The sequence below is a fragment of the Chiloscyllium plagiosum genome, chromosome 5, assembly GCF_004010195.1.
Source record: "Chiloscyllium plagiosum isolate BGI_BamShark_2017 chromosome 5, ASM401019v2, whole genome shotgun sequence".
NCBI lineage: Eukaryota > Metazoa > Chordata > Chondrichthyes > Orectolobiformes > Hemiscylliidae > Chiloscyllium > Chiloscyllium plagiosum.
Window position 1 is genome coordinate 52,165,104 of NC_057714.1, and position 17,147 is coordinate 52,182,250.

Consider the following 17,147-nt stretch of genomic DNA (forward strand, 5'->3'; position numbering starts at 1 on the left):
AATCTCATTATTGAACCAGTCTACATTTGTAATATTAGTTAATGAAATGCCTAGAAACCTTGCACAGATTTAACAATTTAGACTGTGGAGCGTCGATTCTTCAATTTACAGAGTTTCCTTAGAAATTTGAAAATGTTATTTAAAAGTTTATTTCTTGTGCTCTCAATGCACTGTATCATAAAGATATCATTCGTAGAATGTAAACTTAGCTTGGGGGAGGTTGTGGAGAAGTCAATTGAACATCTCTGCATGTACAGTTTTCAGATAGGCTAGAGAAAAGTATTTAAAAAAGGAGGTATAGCATTATTGATTAAAAAAATCAATCACCGCAGTCAAAAGGCATAATATACTAAACAAAACATCAAATAATACCTTATGGGTTGAACTCTGCAACAAAAAGGGGCCAGATACACTCGAGGTATGTACTACCCTCCCTCCACCTCTGCTCCCCCCAGATAGGGGCTGAGAACAAATATGTAGGTACATTTCTGACTGCAAAGACAATAGAGCAACAATTCATGGAAAATTTTAGTACCCCAAATATCAACTGAGATATAAACTGTGTAAAAGGATCAGAGGGCACAAAATTTTTGAACTGCATTCAAAAGAACAATCCTGAACACAAAGTTCAGGATACTACCATAGTCATAGAGTCGTAGAGCACAGAAATAGACCCTTTGGTCCAACCAGTCCATGCCAACTATAATCCCAAACTAAACTAGTCCCATTTGCCTGCACTTGGTCCATATCTCTCCAAACCTTTCTTCTTCATGTATCTATTCAAATGTATTTTAAATAGTGTAACAAACCTAATGTCAGAGGGAGCAATTCGAGATTTATTCTGAGGAAATGAAGTTAAGCAGGTGGATGAAGCATCAGTAGGTGACCATTTTGCAGGTAGTGGTCATTATAAGAGTCAGATTTATCATCATTATAGAAAGAGATAGTACAGTTCTAATTGGAGGAAGGCAAATTTTCCAAAGCTGAAAGACGACCTGGCAAAAATTGGAGTAGTTATAGTGACCTGATGGAAAGTTAATGCCGAATCAGTGGGAGACGTTCAAAAGCAAGAAGAGCAAATTACAGCTGGAATCTGTATTGAAAACAAAAAATGCTGGAAATCACAGTCGTTAGAGATTTTTTTAAAAACTGCAGATGCTGGAATCCAAAATAGACAGCCAGGAGACTGGAAGAACACAGCAAGTCAGGCAGCGTCAGGAGATGGAAAAGACGACACTTAGGGTGTAACCCTTCTTCAGGCCTGAAGAAAGGAAATCCACAGTGGGTCAGGCAACATGGAGAGAGAGCAAGCGAACATTTCAAGTCGGAATGACTCTTCAAGTTAGCTCTGATGAAGTGTCATCTGGACTCGAAACATTAGCTTGCTTTCTCTCCATGGATGATTCATGACCTGCTGTGATTTCCAGCATTTTCTGTTTTCAATTCAAAAGCAAGAGTCTATGGAAACAGTGTCGATATATTCTATAAAGCTAAAAGGTCGTATTGCCAAATGCTTATGCAGAAGCGTGCAGGCTAAGATCAAGCAGAAAAATAAAATGTATGCCAATCCCAATAAAAGGCTTTACTTTGGGAGCTTAGAAGAGTAAAGAAAGTACAGGGGTGAATTGAAGAAGGAAAGTAATAAAGCAGAGAGGTTATGAAAAAGTACTGGTTGGTGAACTGACAGAAAATCCCAAAGATACTTCATCAATACATTAAGAGCAGGAGGTTGTGCCTATCACTGATGTACATGGTAATTTGTGTATGGATGCAGAAGATGTGAGAAGGGTTCAAAATGACGACTTTGTCTCCACAAAGGATAGCGATGTTGTAAGTTAAGAGTCTAGTTAAAGAAGGAGGAATGTGAAATATTAGATACACTAAAATAATAAGAAAGGAGGCATTGGGGGAATTGAACTTGAAGTTCGCTAATCACCAGATCTGGATGAATTGTATCTTAGACTGTTAAAGGAAGTCAGGGAGGAAATAAAGGATCCTCTAAGCACCATTTCCCAATCTTCACAATGTATAGGTGGAAGACAGAGGATTAGGGATGTTCAAATATTGCTAAGAAAATGTGCAAGCAATTGGGGATTAATGCTGAGTCAATATGTAAGCATTTCAGTGGTAGTAACTATTGTTCAGTAAGCTTCAAGATAGTGATGGAAAAGGACAATGTTGGATTGGAAATAAAGATTCAGAATTGGAGGAAGGCCAAACTGACAACCTGCTTGTGGACCTGGAAGAGCTAGGAGAGGTTTTAAATGATTTATTTGAATCTGTATTCAGTATCAAGAAGAACAATGTCGAGGAATCAGGGAGAGCAATTATGATAAATGTGAATAAATTAGCATTGAGAGGGAGGATGTATTATTATTAGTTGGAGTTTTAGCAGGCTTAAAATTGGATAAGTCCCCAGGCCCAATAAAAAGTGTATCCTAGGCTGTTGTGAGAGGCAAGGAATATTGCAGAGCCCTGACATTAATTTTCAAATCCTCTTTGGCCACAAGAGATTTGCCAGAGGATTTGAGGATTGTTAATATGGTATCATTATTTAAGAAGAGTGGTAGCATTAAACCAGGGAAAGTTAAGCTGTGAGCCTAACATCAGTGGTAGAGAAACATTTGTAAAACATTCTGAGGGATAGAATTAATCTCCACTTGGAGAGACAAGGATTAATCCAAATTGCCAGCATTGGTTTTGTCAGAAGGTGATCATGTCTCACAAATTTGATTGAGTTTTTGTAGTTATGATTTTTATTTTTATGAACCCTGGAGGCTTATGAGAATGGGACAATCCTGATAAAAGCAAATTACTGTATATACTGGAAATCTGAAAGTGCTGGACAAGCTCAACAAGTCTGGCTGCATCTGTGAAGAGAGAAACAGAGTTAATGCTTTGAGCCTGGTATAACATCTTCAGAACTGGAAAATGGTGACTTTTATGCAATTGACAGAGAGGGAAGAGGAGTGAGTGGAACAAATTGTGAGTGTGACCAGAGCAAAAGACTAAAGGTGTGTTATTGGTAGTAAAGGCATGGTAGAGATAGGAGTGAAAAGGAGAAAATAGGTCCACTCTGTTGAGAGCCAAGTCAGCAAGATACAAATGAGACATTGTCAGGGGAGGGTAGGGGTGTAAGAAAATTGGAGGACTGTGTTCATGCTCTGAAGTTATGAAACTTAATATTAGTTCCTAAAGGCTGCGAAGTATTGAAGTGAAAAATGAAGTTTTGTTTCATCAGCTTGGGCTGAGCCTCATTAGAACACTGTAGAAGGCCCAAGATAGAAATGTTAACATGGGAGCCAGGTGGTTTATTGAATCCTGATGTTTGTGGAATATTTTGTCTACCATTAGCATTCCCAGGTGCAATGTATTGAAGAGCATCAGGTCTTAGCAGCCAGTGCTGACTGTTGCACTTGTTTGTTTGTTGGGTATGGAGGAGAACATCGCTGTATGTTCAAACTCATCTGCTGCTGTGTTGGCTGCAATTTCTTGCCCTTTTGTTGTGGTATGCATTGGTGGTACCCATTGTTTGATAGCAGTCTTGGCAAATGATTGTTGCCATGACTGGTAAATGTGAACAAAGTGATTAGGTGTACCACATTGTTTACCAGTAAAATGGCTACAGTTGAAGCATAGTCGGGACACAGCAGACTCTGTTTATGTGGCAGTTATTGCTTTGCTTTCCTGTATGTGAGCTATGAACAATATTAACAGGAGTTGAACTTGGAGATTTTGGGACGCTTAAATGGCTCGTGGATTTTCGATCTTCCTGTAGTGCTTCCTGCCATAGTTCATTGGAGAGATGTCCTTAATGATCTGTGTATTTAGTTCCCTTTCTACATGTTCAACTTCACCAAAGTTACACATACCTGCCAGTAGCCTCAGACATGTGTAAGACTGGTTAATCATGTCATAGCCTTTTTGCCTCATGTCAAAAAATAATTGCTATATTTTCCTTTGATTTTAAATACAATGTCTAATCCTTTATAGCTGATTGCTTCACTTTACGCCGGAATAAGCTTTTCAAAAAAAGTCTTCTTATTCTTTTACCAGCATGGTGCAAAAATAATACCTTTTTCCATTTGTCCTCTATAGTGTCCATCACTTCCCCAAACTGCCTCAGACATTGTACGAAACACAGATGGTTTAGCTGTGTGTCAGAAGGGGCTAAGTTAGGGACAGATCGTGCCATTGCCATCAGGAATTGTGATGACACTGCTCTCTAAAACTTTCAAGTATTAAATCTGAACAATTGATGTGCCTTTCAACACAAGCTCATTTATTCTATGTGCAGCTTGAAATACTGCCTGCATCTTAAAACGGTTTCTCCTCTGCAAACAAAAAAGCAGACACAACCTTAAAATACAGTGAAACTGACTGGAAACTCTACCCGAATATATTTGAGCAGATATCGTCAAACATTGAGCCATTATCTGATCTAAATTTGAAGCACATAATTAAAACTAATGCTGCATATTTTCTTCATTTCCCCCAACTGTGCATTTCTCATCTTTTAATAATAACCACATTATCTTAATTTTTTTTATTATGCTGTTTGGAGTAGTTTCTTAATTAACCTCAAATAACCTTCCATCCTAAAGCTATAATGGCTCTTGAAGTGAATAACAGACACTTAATCTTTCAAAATGTCAAAAGGTCAGTTCCTGTTGAGATAACATAACTACCTGAGATTCTTCTTTCTTTGTGGTATGAAAGGATTTTTTTAAAAGTGTAATTCTCATAATATTGCATTTTTTGTGCTTGTTCAAGTCACCAGAGAAGCTGGAAAAAAACAGTCTGAAGAAGTCAGGAACAAAAATGTACTTGGGAAGATTATAGTCAAATTGTACAGGATCATTTGCCAAACATGCTGGCCTTGAATTTCCTTGGTGCCTCTAGGGTGGGGGGGGGCATGGGGGGGAGAGTAGTGGGGGCGGAATCATTGTAGAAATTAGGGTGTGATCCTTTTACATGAGGTCTCCTTCTAATTTTAAGGTTTCTGGTTAATTCTGGAAGGCATGTGGATATTTCTTTCATCCACTTCTTTCGCTGTTTATGCAAAAATATCTCTGAATAGCAGGACAATGCCAATTGCTATTAATTCAGGTACTAAAGCCTCAGCAACCTGTATGTTTACACAAAGTGGGCATAAAGTAGCTGCCGTACAGTGGAAGTAGGACTCAGCACAAATGGGAACTCTGTAAGGCATTCTGACGCAATAGATTAATTACTTACAGTGTGGAAACAGGCCCTTCAGGCCAATAAGTCCATACCAACCCTCCAAAGAGCAACCCACCCAGACCCATTCCCTTACATTTACCTCTTCACCTAACACTACGGGCAATTTAGCATGGCCAATTCACCTAACCTGCACATCTTTGGACTGTGGGAGGAACCCAGAGCACCTGGAGGAAACCCACGCAGACACAGGAGAATGTGCAAACTCCACACAGACAGTTGCCTGAGGAAGGAATTAAACCCCGGTCTCTGGCACTGTGAGGCAGCAGTGCTAACCACTGTGCCACCGTGCCGTCCAATGCAGTTGTCTGCTGTATGGAAAACCCTCTCGGAGTGGAAAAGGTCTTTCCTCTGCTACATTTCTTCACTCATGTCATCCAGCTGACGTTATTTTCTGCACAGAAAGCATTCTAGGATGCACTGTTACACCCACTTAATGCAAATATCCTAACATCCAAAGTTCCAGCATGGTCAGTGACACGTGGCCAGTGGGTAGTCATCTTTTCCTGTGGACTTTCAGTAGTTCTGCAGACTGAGAGGAATTGTATTATCATATACCACCTTAAAATAAGCTGTCTGGTCCACTGGTAGAACATCAATTGCTGGTAACATCTAAACGGAATTGATGTAATTACATAAGCTAATATAAAAGTTAGATTTTACCTGAATATAATTTTCAGGCTATTCTCTCGTTGTCAAGTTCAGATAAAATCACTGATTATATGGGGTGGGGGGTGTCCTATGCTTTGATAGCTTGAATAACCTTTCATAAAGTCATGGAGTCATTGAGATGTACAGCACAGAAGCTATGATTGTTTCCATTTTTTCATTGTCTACTAATTATCCCAAGATAACCACCAATTTTTAGGTGATCTCAGGATGTTTCCCTTTCCTGCAAATCTAATCATCCTTAATTTATTCACTGAGCCAAATTTAATCTAGTTCATGTCAGAGGAAACAGGGAACATGATTCAGTTGCATTGGAAACTGCACATCAGTCCACAGGTAGTGGAGTAACCCCTGCGATTATGTTAAAGGCAGGAAGGGATTTCTGCACAGCATGGATACTTCAGGCAGGATGTCATTCATTTGGCGTCAATGAGCCCATGGAGTGATGTAGTAATTAGGTGGGAGTCACGCAGAATGGAATCTTCCACTCAAGCAGAGGTTAGTTTGAAAACAGCACTCAGAGCAACTGGCAAAGTGTGTTGAATCTCACGCCTGGCATGTTCCCACCTGTAGGTGATCTTGCCAAGCACAAAGCTAAAGCAGCAAATAGACAATTATGCCAATGGAAGGATCAATTGAGGGCATGTTGCAGATGCTGTCAGGACCTTCCAGACATCAGTCAGGGCCCCTCATTGAACATAGAACCAGCCAGCTTTATTGAGGTAGAGTTCTCGAAGCAGGAGATCTACAACTGTATTCAATCCCCTCTCCCCTCACCTTCTGGTCACAAAAGGTGCAGAATCTTTCCAGCACTGGCAAGGTAAGTTTGAAGCCAGGGCCAGGAAAAATAAAAATCAAACAATTGACAGATCCACTTTTGAAAAGGTACAATTCCAACCACAAATAATCCTTTGCAGGATGACCCCATCCACACTGATGCCCTGAGAGCTGTTGCCACTTTGTTACCGCCAGATCCCAGGCATTGTTCCCCAACTTATTAATGCTGCAGACTGGATACCCCAAGCTGTTAAGCTTCTGGGTGAAGAAGGATGAACTGGCTCCCTTTCTTTATTCACTTACGCTCTCTGATCTTTTCCCGTGTGGATATTTTTCTCCCAGAACAAAATGAACTTATGATTTAAGAAGGAGCTACTTTAAGCTGGCTTTCTTAAATTAACTAAAACAATGAGTTCATTAATTACTAAATGTGAGAAGATATACTAACATGATGCATGAACCCACAGACCAGAAATAAGAGATGAGTCGCAGAAGATAACTTTTTTTTTTACAAAAGTTAAATGTATCAATCTCTGAATTGTTCACAAATGGCAGATAATAAAATGTTGTGACCCATATCAGGTTGCACTGATAGTGGTAATGTCAGCTGTTGAACAGTTGATTTTCAAAGTTCTTGGTTTTGTAGCTTGATTGAAATTCCTTTGTCCAGATTGCTTTTTTAACCAGTTTGCAGCACTCTGTCTGAGAGATAATCTTTCTATACCTGCAATGCAGGTCTGTTTACTTGCTGTTCTCAAGCTCTGATTTCTACAGCACAGTAGATGCATTCTAGTCCATAGCACAAACTAGTTTTGAATTTCTTTGAATCCATTTTCTTGTATATTCATGGTACAGAAAAATACAAAACTGTCTGAAGGAGGTGGTTCTCTGCTGAGAGTGAGTGTAATGTCATCCCTTCATTTAACAACAATTACAAATGAAAAGCTATCACAATTGTTTTTAAAACAAATAATAAGTAAAGAAACAGTATTCCATCATTGTTTTTATTACTATTGTTCTAATCAGCTGTTTAAATGCAATGTTTATTTGAGAGATTTTGACATGATTTGTTTTGAATGGCAAACTTATTCATATATACTTCAGAATGCATACATGGCTTCTTTCAGACCATTTTAATTACATATATGAGCCCAGAACTTGTTGAAAAGTCTGTGCACGATTGTGCAATTGCATAAATCTCAGAAAATTATGATATGAGTGACTAATGTCTTTACACTGTATAACTTTCTGGATTTTTTCACCAGTCCTTTAACTTGTTGAAATAGTCAGAAGGTAATTATCAGAGCTTGCCCCCAACAAAATCAATAGCAATCACAAACTTGCTGCACCAAAGGTCAGTCTTTATTCTGCTGCCGCTTAGACAAAACTTAACATTGCTGGATACCTTACAATTCTGTGATTATTTGTGGACTTATATTTGAGAAAGAATATTTAAGGAAGGTGCTGGCGTTTATTGCAGACTTTGGAAGTCTTTGCAGAGCTCAGTACATACCACACCTAAACTCTTTCTTATTGACTCAAAACAGTATAGGATGAACAGTGTTGGACACGGGTATAAGCAGCCCAGATTCACTCTTCCTCAATCAGTCTAAAGCTGTTGATTTTGGAAATGGCTCAATCCTTGTGAGATATGTTCACACCTCCCAACTCCATGAAAAATCCTGATCAAAAGACGGTAACTTTTGTACTGTTGGACACAAAAATCCTCTTTGAAAGACACCGTATATATTTGTTACATGATGTAATGTATAAATGAAAACAACTGCACATAACATTCTTTACATTGTTTTCTTTACATTTTATAAAATCTGTTCAGGTGATCTGAAGTCTATTCAATTTAAAAAAAAAACATATATAATATCTAAGGGATAAAGATGCAAGCCACCTTAACAACAGAAATAATTCTTTGTCTCTTTTGAAATAACGCAACTAAATTTAGGCAGTGCATATCCAAAGACAACAGCTAACACAATAATACTGGAATAAAAGTAGGTGGAATAATTAGTCTTTGTTTTTCCTGATTGAATGTCACTTTTCTATCTAATTAAGATTGTATTGTAAGAAACAACAAATAAGACAGTTCAGCCTTAATGCTTTTCTTATTGCCACTGCTGCTGCTGTGGAACTGGGAGACTTCAGCTGCTTTCAACAGCCCAGTGAACCACCAACGGAAAATTATGGACCACAAACCACTTACCTTTAGCTCCTTTATTCTATTAATGCAATATGCCTAACATTTTAAAACTAGTGCATCAAATAACCTGATGTTTGTACACTGGGCTTATTTTGACTTGGCATTTTTTAAATTCAAGTTTAATAATATGACTGTTTGAGTTGAAAGGTAACTTGCAATTTTCAAGCAGGATGAATGCATTGACCAATGCCTGATTCTAATTCTCCATTCATGCACTACATCATAATCCGATCACCTTACCAAGAAATCATGAGTTTAGATAGAACTCTGTTATTAATGTTGAAAACATAGGCATATTATATGGCCTGTATTTTCGAATCGGGGTTGGAGTTTCCATTTATAATCCGGGTCAGACAGAGGATTGCCACTTCTCTGGGATTTTGGAGCCAGATTTCTGATGCAGGATCCATCAGACTGTAACAGTCCAGCAAACCGTTTGGATAGAATTGTTTGCTCTAATTGTTCGCTCTAATTCCTGGCTAACTATAAAATTGTGCATTGCTGACTGCCCATTGCCCTACTCCGCCAGTCTGTCATACTGACCACACCAAATAAGACCCCTGCAAGGAGTGTCTTATTCCCGCTGGGACTGGACAACATATGATCATCTGGTCAACCACCAATCCTGGGGTAGCACATCTTCCCTCCTGGAAGCACAAAATATAATCCCAGGCTGTCAACTGCCTGACGCTATAAAATGCTGTGCTCTTCCAGCCTCCTGCTTGTCTACCTTGGATTCCGGCGCCTGCAGTTTTTTGTCTCTATCCCAGTTTAGGCTGGTTCACCTCTGACCTTCCAATGGGCAGGGCCACCATCTCCATGTAAAATCCAGCCTTGCACATTAAAACAGTCTCTCTTAAATTGAATTGATTCTGCCAACAAGAAAATTATAAGAAAATTGTCACATCAATTATCCCTGTGGGTAGTATTCCAATAGTCTTTCAATGTCAGGAGACCTGTCACATGTTGCATTAGTTCCATAACTCAGTACCGTATTAGGTCTATATGTTAACCAATGAAGCTCAGAATGCAATTGCAATACAAAGAGACTTGGAAAGTATTTAAACTTTATTGCACCTAAACAGTGTAAAAATGAATGGAAGGATTGTAAACATCTGGTTCGCTGAAAGACGCTCAAACACTTATGATCTTGTAACATTAGTCAGTACTTTTTCCCTAAAATTGAAATAAAACTTGAACATTGTGTAAGTTTGTCTCGCTCTCCTGACACACAGTTCTGAATCGGTCAAAGGTCATCTGAACAGAATCCTAATACTGAGAGTCTGACAACCCATTCCTCCTGTAATCTAAGTGTATATTGTATCTAGTCCAACATTTACTGAATTGTGACAACACTGCCATTCCCAGCATTTTCTGCAATTAGGATTTTAAAAACCTCTTGTGCCCAGTACACAATAATCCAATATGTTCCAAATGAGACCAAATATGGGCCAAAATTTTCACTCAGTACCAGTACCTTTTTTTAATTTCAAAAATATACTTTATTCATAAAAGATATATATATAGACAATAAGTGCAGGAGTAGGCCATTCAGCCCTTCGAGCCTGCACCACCATTCAATATAATCATGGCTGATCAATCCTAATCAGTATCCTGTTCTTGCCTTATCTCCATAACCCTTGATTCCACTATCTTTGAGAGCTCTATCCAACTCTTTCTTAAATGAATCCAGAGAGTGGGACTCCACTGCCCACTTACACAATGTTCAAGTTTATTAGATATATATACATGTCACAAAAGAAGTTTGGTTCTGTACAGTTGCAAATCAAGTAAATAAACAAAACATCAGACTTCAACACTATCCAAAAAAAAAACAACGACCTCTCTTACATCTACAATACTAATATTTACTTATATTTGAGGCACTAGAAGGGCCCAATAACTGAACGGACCCAAATTTAACTTCACCAGGAAGACCTGCTCCTTGGATGCTGCCTGAACTGCTGTGCTTTTCCAGCACCACTAATCCAGAATCTGGTTTCCAGCATCTGCAGTCATTGTTTTTACCTAGACCTTAGTGGTCTTTCCCCAATGTACCTTAACGTATCCCTCAGCACGTAGTCCTGGACCTTGGAATGTGCCAGTCTGCATCACTCGGTCAGGGTCAATGCTTTGTTCTGGAAGACCAACAGGTTTTGGGCAGACAAAACAGCATCTTTCACCAAGTTGATGGTCGTTCACCTCCATCGCACTGAAACTCCTCCTGCCTCAGTAACCCTCCTTCCCTTTCTTGTAAAGAACATTGTCACCCTGGTGATATAAAGTTCTGCCACACCTCCGTTGAAGTGAATTTCAGATCCAAAATGGGAAATATGCTGCACATATTTGGAGTTTTTCCAATCCAAGCAAGCAATAGAGGACTGCCTCTGAAATTCTCCTCTCTCCTGTGCTTTTTTTTTCAATATTTAAATTAATAGCTGTCTTTCAGTGTAGACCCATCTATAAAAGTGAAACCAGCAAGGCCATTGTGACATACCAGATTTTAAACCCCGACGTTGCCTCGACTATTAGAAAACCAGATGAGTCCTCTGCCAATTTGTATCCCAAACGTTTGCTGACTATGGGCTATGAAAAAAGCTTGGATTTCAGATGACACAAACCATCTACATTTGAATTGTGCAGCCCTCCTTGAAGCCAAAGTATCACTGTTTTCCCTCCATCTTTCTATTACCTCATGTTGAACTCCAGACTTTGGTCCATATCGTAGCAAATTTTATTTTACTATTAAATACAAGATATATTAAAAATGCCTAACAGAATGACAGAGTTACACAAAATATCAAAATGCCTAACACTGATGAGTGCTGCAGCTCACCCCTTCCCCATTAGGGGAGACAATGGCCTAGTGGTATTATTGTTGCATTGTTAATCTACAGACCCAGATAATGTTCTGGGGACATGGGTTCAAATCCTGCCACAGCAAATGATTGAGTTCATATTCCACAAATATCTGGAATTAAGAATTTAATGATGACTATGAATCCATCATTGATTGTTGGAAAAACCCATCTGATTCGCTAATCTTCTTTAGGAAAGGAACCTGCCCTCCTTATCCAATGTGGCTTACTTGTGACTCCAGACACCCAGCTATGTGGTTAACTCTCAACTGCCTCCTGGGCAATAAATGCTGGCCCCGCCAATAAAGCCATCATCCTGTGAATGAATAATAAACAATAAACACCTAAACATTTCAGGAAATTGAACTGTCATGTTCCCCCACTGATGGTTTGCTCCAGGAAACCTCCACTGGTTGCAGGACTCTCATTGTAGGTGGGCTGTCCTCATGTGGTCAGGACATAAAGGGACACCATCAGCTGGATATTCCTCAATATAATGGACTTTTCTTCTCTGCTAGTATCACCCTCTGGTTATTTGGAGTGGATCAAAGAAGGGGGTGTCTGACTGACTGGCACAGATGGATGCATTGTTGCTAAAATAGCATATGTTCACTGAGAGTAATTTCTGGACATGATCACACACCAAGTGGATGTTGATAGATTGGCACCACTTGTCTTTGACATGAGAGCCACCAAGCCATATGCATACGGTCTATGGCCCCTCCAACATCGGAAATCTTCCCCGTTGGGAAATACACAGTTCTCTGTTTCCCTTACATTTTTCTGAAAAGCAAGAAATCAATGATCACCTCTCAGTACAGGGTTTCCCAGGTCAAACTGTGAGACAGTGCTAAACTCACCATCTTCCAGCTACAACAAAATTTAAGGTCACCATGATCTTAGCAGTTATTGACACCATCTTCATTTTGTTAAGATGGTGCAGGTTGAGTTTTCACAGGAACTGCAACAATGTCCCCCTTTATTGTGACAACAGTTGACAGCTTTCCAGTTCCTCTAAACCTACTTGATAAAACCCAGCAACACTCCATTGAGAGCAAAGTATGTATGCCTTTGGTCCATATCCCCTAACATCTTTGTTTAACAAAACATTTCACATAACAACTGATTCATTTCTGGAAGAAAGTTTCAAATGTCTACCACTCTTTGTTTCCTAACATCCTTCCTGATCAGTCTGGCCCAAATTTTCTGACAGGTTATACAATCCCCAAATAGTAGAAATAGTTTATCTTAATCCACCGTCTTTTATCTTGAAGACTTTTATCAGGTCACCAGTTAACCTTCTAATTTCTAGAGAAAACCGCTCTTATCTCTCCTCATGATTTAATTCCTAAAGTCCAGGTACCATTCTTGTAAACCCAGGAAGTACACCCTCCAAGGCCAATATATCCTTCCTAACATGCTCAGATCTGCTCACATGTGGGGTCTAACCAGGGTTTTCTATAACTGCAGCATAACCTCTACATCCTTATACTTCAGTCCTCTAGATATAAAGGCCAGCAGTCCACTAGCTTTCATGATTATTTTCTGCACCTGTTGGACATTTTAAAGATCTATGAGCCTGAACTCACATGTCTTTTTAGATATGAATTGTATTTAACTATACTATCAAGAAAGTACGCTGATCTACACTTTTTCGGTCCAAAGTGAATAGCCTCATGTTAACTTACATTGAATTCCATCTGCCATAGTGTTGCCCATTCACTCAGTCTATCAATATTCCTATGTAATTTTACACCATTATCTACAATATCTGTAATGCTGCCTAATTTTGTGTTGTCAACAAATTTGGATATATGGCATCCCATGCTATTATCTAAGTTGTTAATATATAATGTGAATAATTGAGGTCCAACAGAGATCCTATTGGGACACCACTGGTCACATCCTGCCATACCCACCTCATTATTCCTACTTTCTGTCACCTGCCACTCAACCAATTTCCCAGCCGTGTCAGTAATTTGCCCTCAGTTCCATTGGCTTCTCTGTTAGTTAACAGCCTCTTCTGTGGCACTTTCAAATGCATTCTACAATTCCATATAAACAACATACATAGATGGATTAAATTGCATCTATTTTAATGCAAGAGGGCTGACAGGTAAAGCCAATGAACTCAGGGCATGGATAGGTACGTGGGACTGGGATAGCCATTACAGAAACATGGCTGAGGGAGGACAGGACCGGCAGCTTAATGTGCCAGGCTACAGGACAGGGATGGTGGAAAGAGGAGAGGGGGAGTTACATTTTTGATTAAGGCAAGTATCACAGTAGTAATCAGAGATGAAATAGCTGAGAGATCATCCAATGAGGCTTTGAGGGTGGAGCTAAGAAATAAGAAAGGGATGGTGACGTTATTCAAGTGTACTGTCAGCCCCCAAATAGTCAATGGGAATTGGAGGAACAAGTATGCAGAAAGACTGGGGAGACTTTCAGGAGCAATATGGTTATCATATTGGGGGATTTTAATTTTCCTCCCATTGACTAGAACCACCATAGCATTAAGGGTTTAGATGGTGTGGAATTTAAGTGAATTCAGGAAAGTTTCCTCAAGCTGGATATAGAGGGGCCTACTTGGGAAGGGGTATAGCTCAACCTATTCTTGGGAAATAGGGCAAGACAGATGACTGAGGTGACAGTGGGGAGTACTTTGGGACGAGTGATCATAGTTCCATTAATTTTAAGATAGTTATGGAGAGGGTCAAAACTGGTTTACAGGTTCAAGTTCTAAATTGGGGTAAGGCAAATTTTGATGGAATTAGACAGGAGCTGGTAGGGGTTGATTGCAGGCAAAGAGACCTCCAGCAAGTGGGAGGCCTTTAAAAATGAGATCGCTAGAGTTCAAGGTCTATGTATTCCTGTGAGGGTAAAAGGCGGTTGGCAGGAATAGAAAACCCTGGATGACAAGAGATATTGAAGCTTTGACCAGAAAAAAAGGAGGCATGACTCAGGCACAGGCAGCTGGGATCAAGGGAATCCCTGGAGGTATACAGGGAATACAGGAGTTTACTGAAAGAAGGAAATCAGGAGCGTGAAAAAGGGGCATGAGATAGCTTTGGTTAAGAAGATTAGGGTGAATCCAAAGAGGTTTTTAAGTATATTAAAGTAAAATGAATAACTAGAGAGAGAACAGGTCCCCTCAAGAACTAAAGCAGATATGTATGTGTAAAACTGCGAGATCCTCAATGAATATTTCTCCTCTGTGTTTACCGTGGAGGAAGACATGAAGACTTGGGAACTTGGGGAAGTTAGTGGTGATATCTTGAAACAGTCCATATCACAGTAGTGGAGGTGTTGAATGTATTATAAAGTATGAAGGTGGATAAATCTCCTGGTCCTGACCAAATATATTCAAGAGCACTGCTGGAGAAGAAATTGAGGGGGGTGCTGGCTGATATTTTCACATCATCGCCAGCCATAGGTGAGGCCCCAGAAGACTGGAGGGTAGCGAATGTTGTGCCCTTATTCAGGAAGGACTACAAAGAAAAACCTGGGAACCATAGACCAGTAAGCCTAATACCTGTGGTGTGTAAGTTACTTGAGAAGATTCTGAGAGATAAGATATACATGCATTTGGAAAGATAGGGCTTGATTAGGAGCAGTCAGCATGGCTTTGTGCTTGGGAGATCCTGCCTCACAGATTTGTTAGAGTTCTTTAATGAAGTGACCAGGAAGGTTGACGAAGGCAAGGAAGTAGACGTAGTCTATATGGATTTCAGTAAGGCCTTTAATAAGGTTCGACATGGCTGTTCTGGAAGGTCAGATTGCATGGAATCCAGGGGGAGCTGGCAAATTGGATCGACAATTGGCTTGATCGTAGGAAGCAGAGGGTAATAGTGGTAGGATGCTTGTTGGACTGGAGGCCTGTGACAAGTGGAGTGCCTCAGGGATCGTTGCTGAGCCCAATGATGTTTGTTATCTAAATCAATTATTTGGATGAGAAAGTACAAGGCATGATTAGTAAGTTTACAGATGACACTAAAATAGGTATTTGGACAGTGAGGAAGGTTATCAGTAATTGCAGCAGGACTTTGATCAGCTGGGAAAGTAGGCCAGGAGTAGAGTTTAATATAGATGTGACTGAGGTCTTGCATTTTGAAAAGTTAAATCAAGGTAGGAGTTTCATGGTGAATGGTAGGGCCTTAAGTAGTGTGATGGACTAGAGGGATCTTGAATTTCAGGTACATGGTTCTCTGAAAGTGGAGTCACAGGTAGACAGGGCAGTGAAGAAGGCTTTTGGCACACTGGCCTTCATCAGTCAGGGGATTGAGTATCAAAGTTGAGAAGTTAAGTTGCAGTTGTACATGATGTTGCTGAGGTCACATTTGGAGTATGGTGTTCAGTTTTAGTCACCTTGCTATTGGAAGGATGTTATTTAACTGGAAAGAATGCAGAAGAAACTGAATTACAGGGTGAGGTTGGACAAGCTAGGACTTTTTTCTTTAGAGTGTGGAGACTGAGGGGGGGATCTTACAGAAGTGTATAAGATCATGAGAGACATGGATAGGGTGAAGGTGCTCAGTCTTTTTCCCAAGGTTGGGGAATCGTGGACTAGAGAGCACCAGTTTAAGGTGAGAGGGAAAGAATAAAAGGGAACCTGAGGGTCAGCATTTTTACACGGAGGGTGCTACGCATATGGACTGAGCTGCTGGCGGAAGTTGTTGAGGCAGGTACATTAACAACATTGAAAAGGCATTTGGACAAATACATGGATAGGAAAGGTTAGGAAAGATATGGGCCAAGTGCAAAGAAATGGTGTTCGTGTTGGTGAACATTTTGGTCGGCATGGACCAGTTTGGACCAAAGGGCCTGTCTCTGTGCTGTAGGACTCCATGTCATTCCCCTGAACACTACCATAGGTATCTCTTTAAAAAGTACATTGAGGTTTGTGATGTATGGTCTATCTGTCATGAATCTATGTTGAGGGTTTGGTCAAGAAAAAGAAGCAAGCATATGTCAGGCATAGACAAGATAGATCAAGTGAATCCTTAGAAGAGTATAAAGAAAGTAGGAGTATACTTAAGAGGGAAATCAGGAGGGCAAAACGGGGACACGAGATAGCATTGGCGAATAGAATTAAGGAGAATCCAAAGGGTTTTTACAAATATATTAAGGACAAAAGGATAACTAGGGAGAGAATTGAGCCCCTCAAAGATCAGCAAGGTGGCCTTTGTGTGAAGCCACAGAAAATGGGGGAGATACTAAATGAATACTTTGCATCAGTATTTACTGTGGAAAGTATATGGAAGATATAGACTGTAGGGAAATAGATGATGACATCCTGCAAAATGTCCAGATTACAGAGGAGGAAGTGCTGGATGTCTTGAAACGGTTAAAGGTGGATAAATCCCCAGGACCTGATCAGATGTACC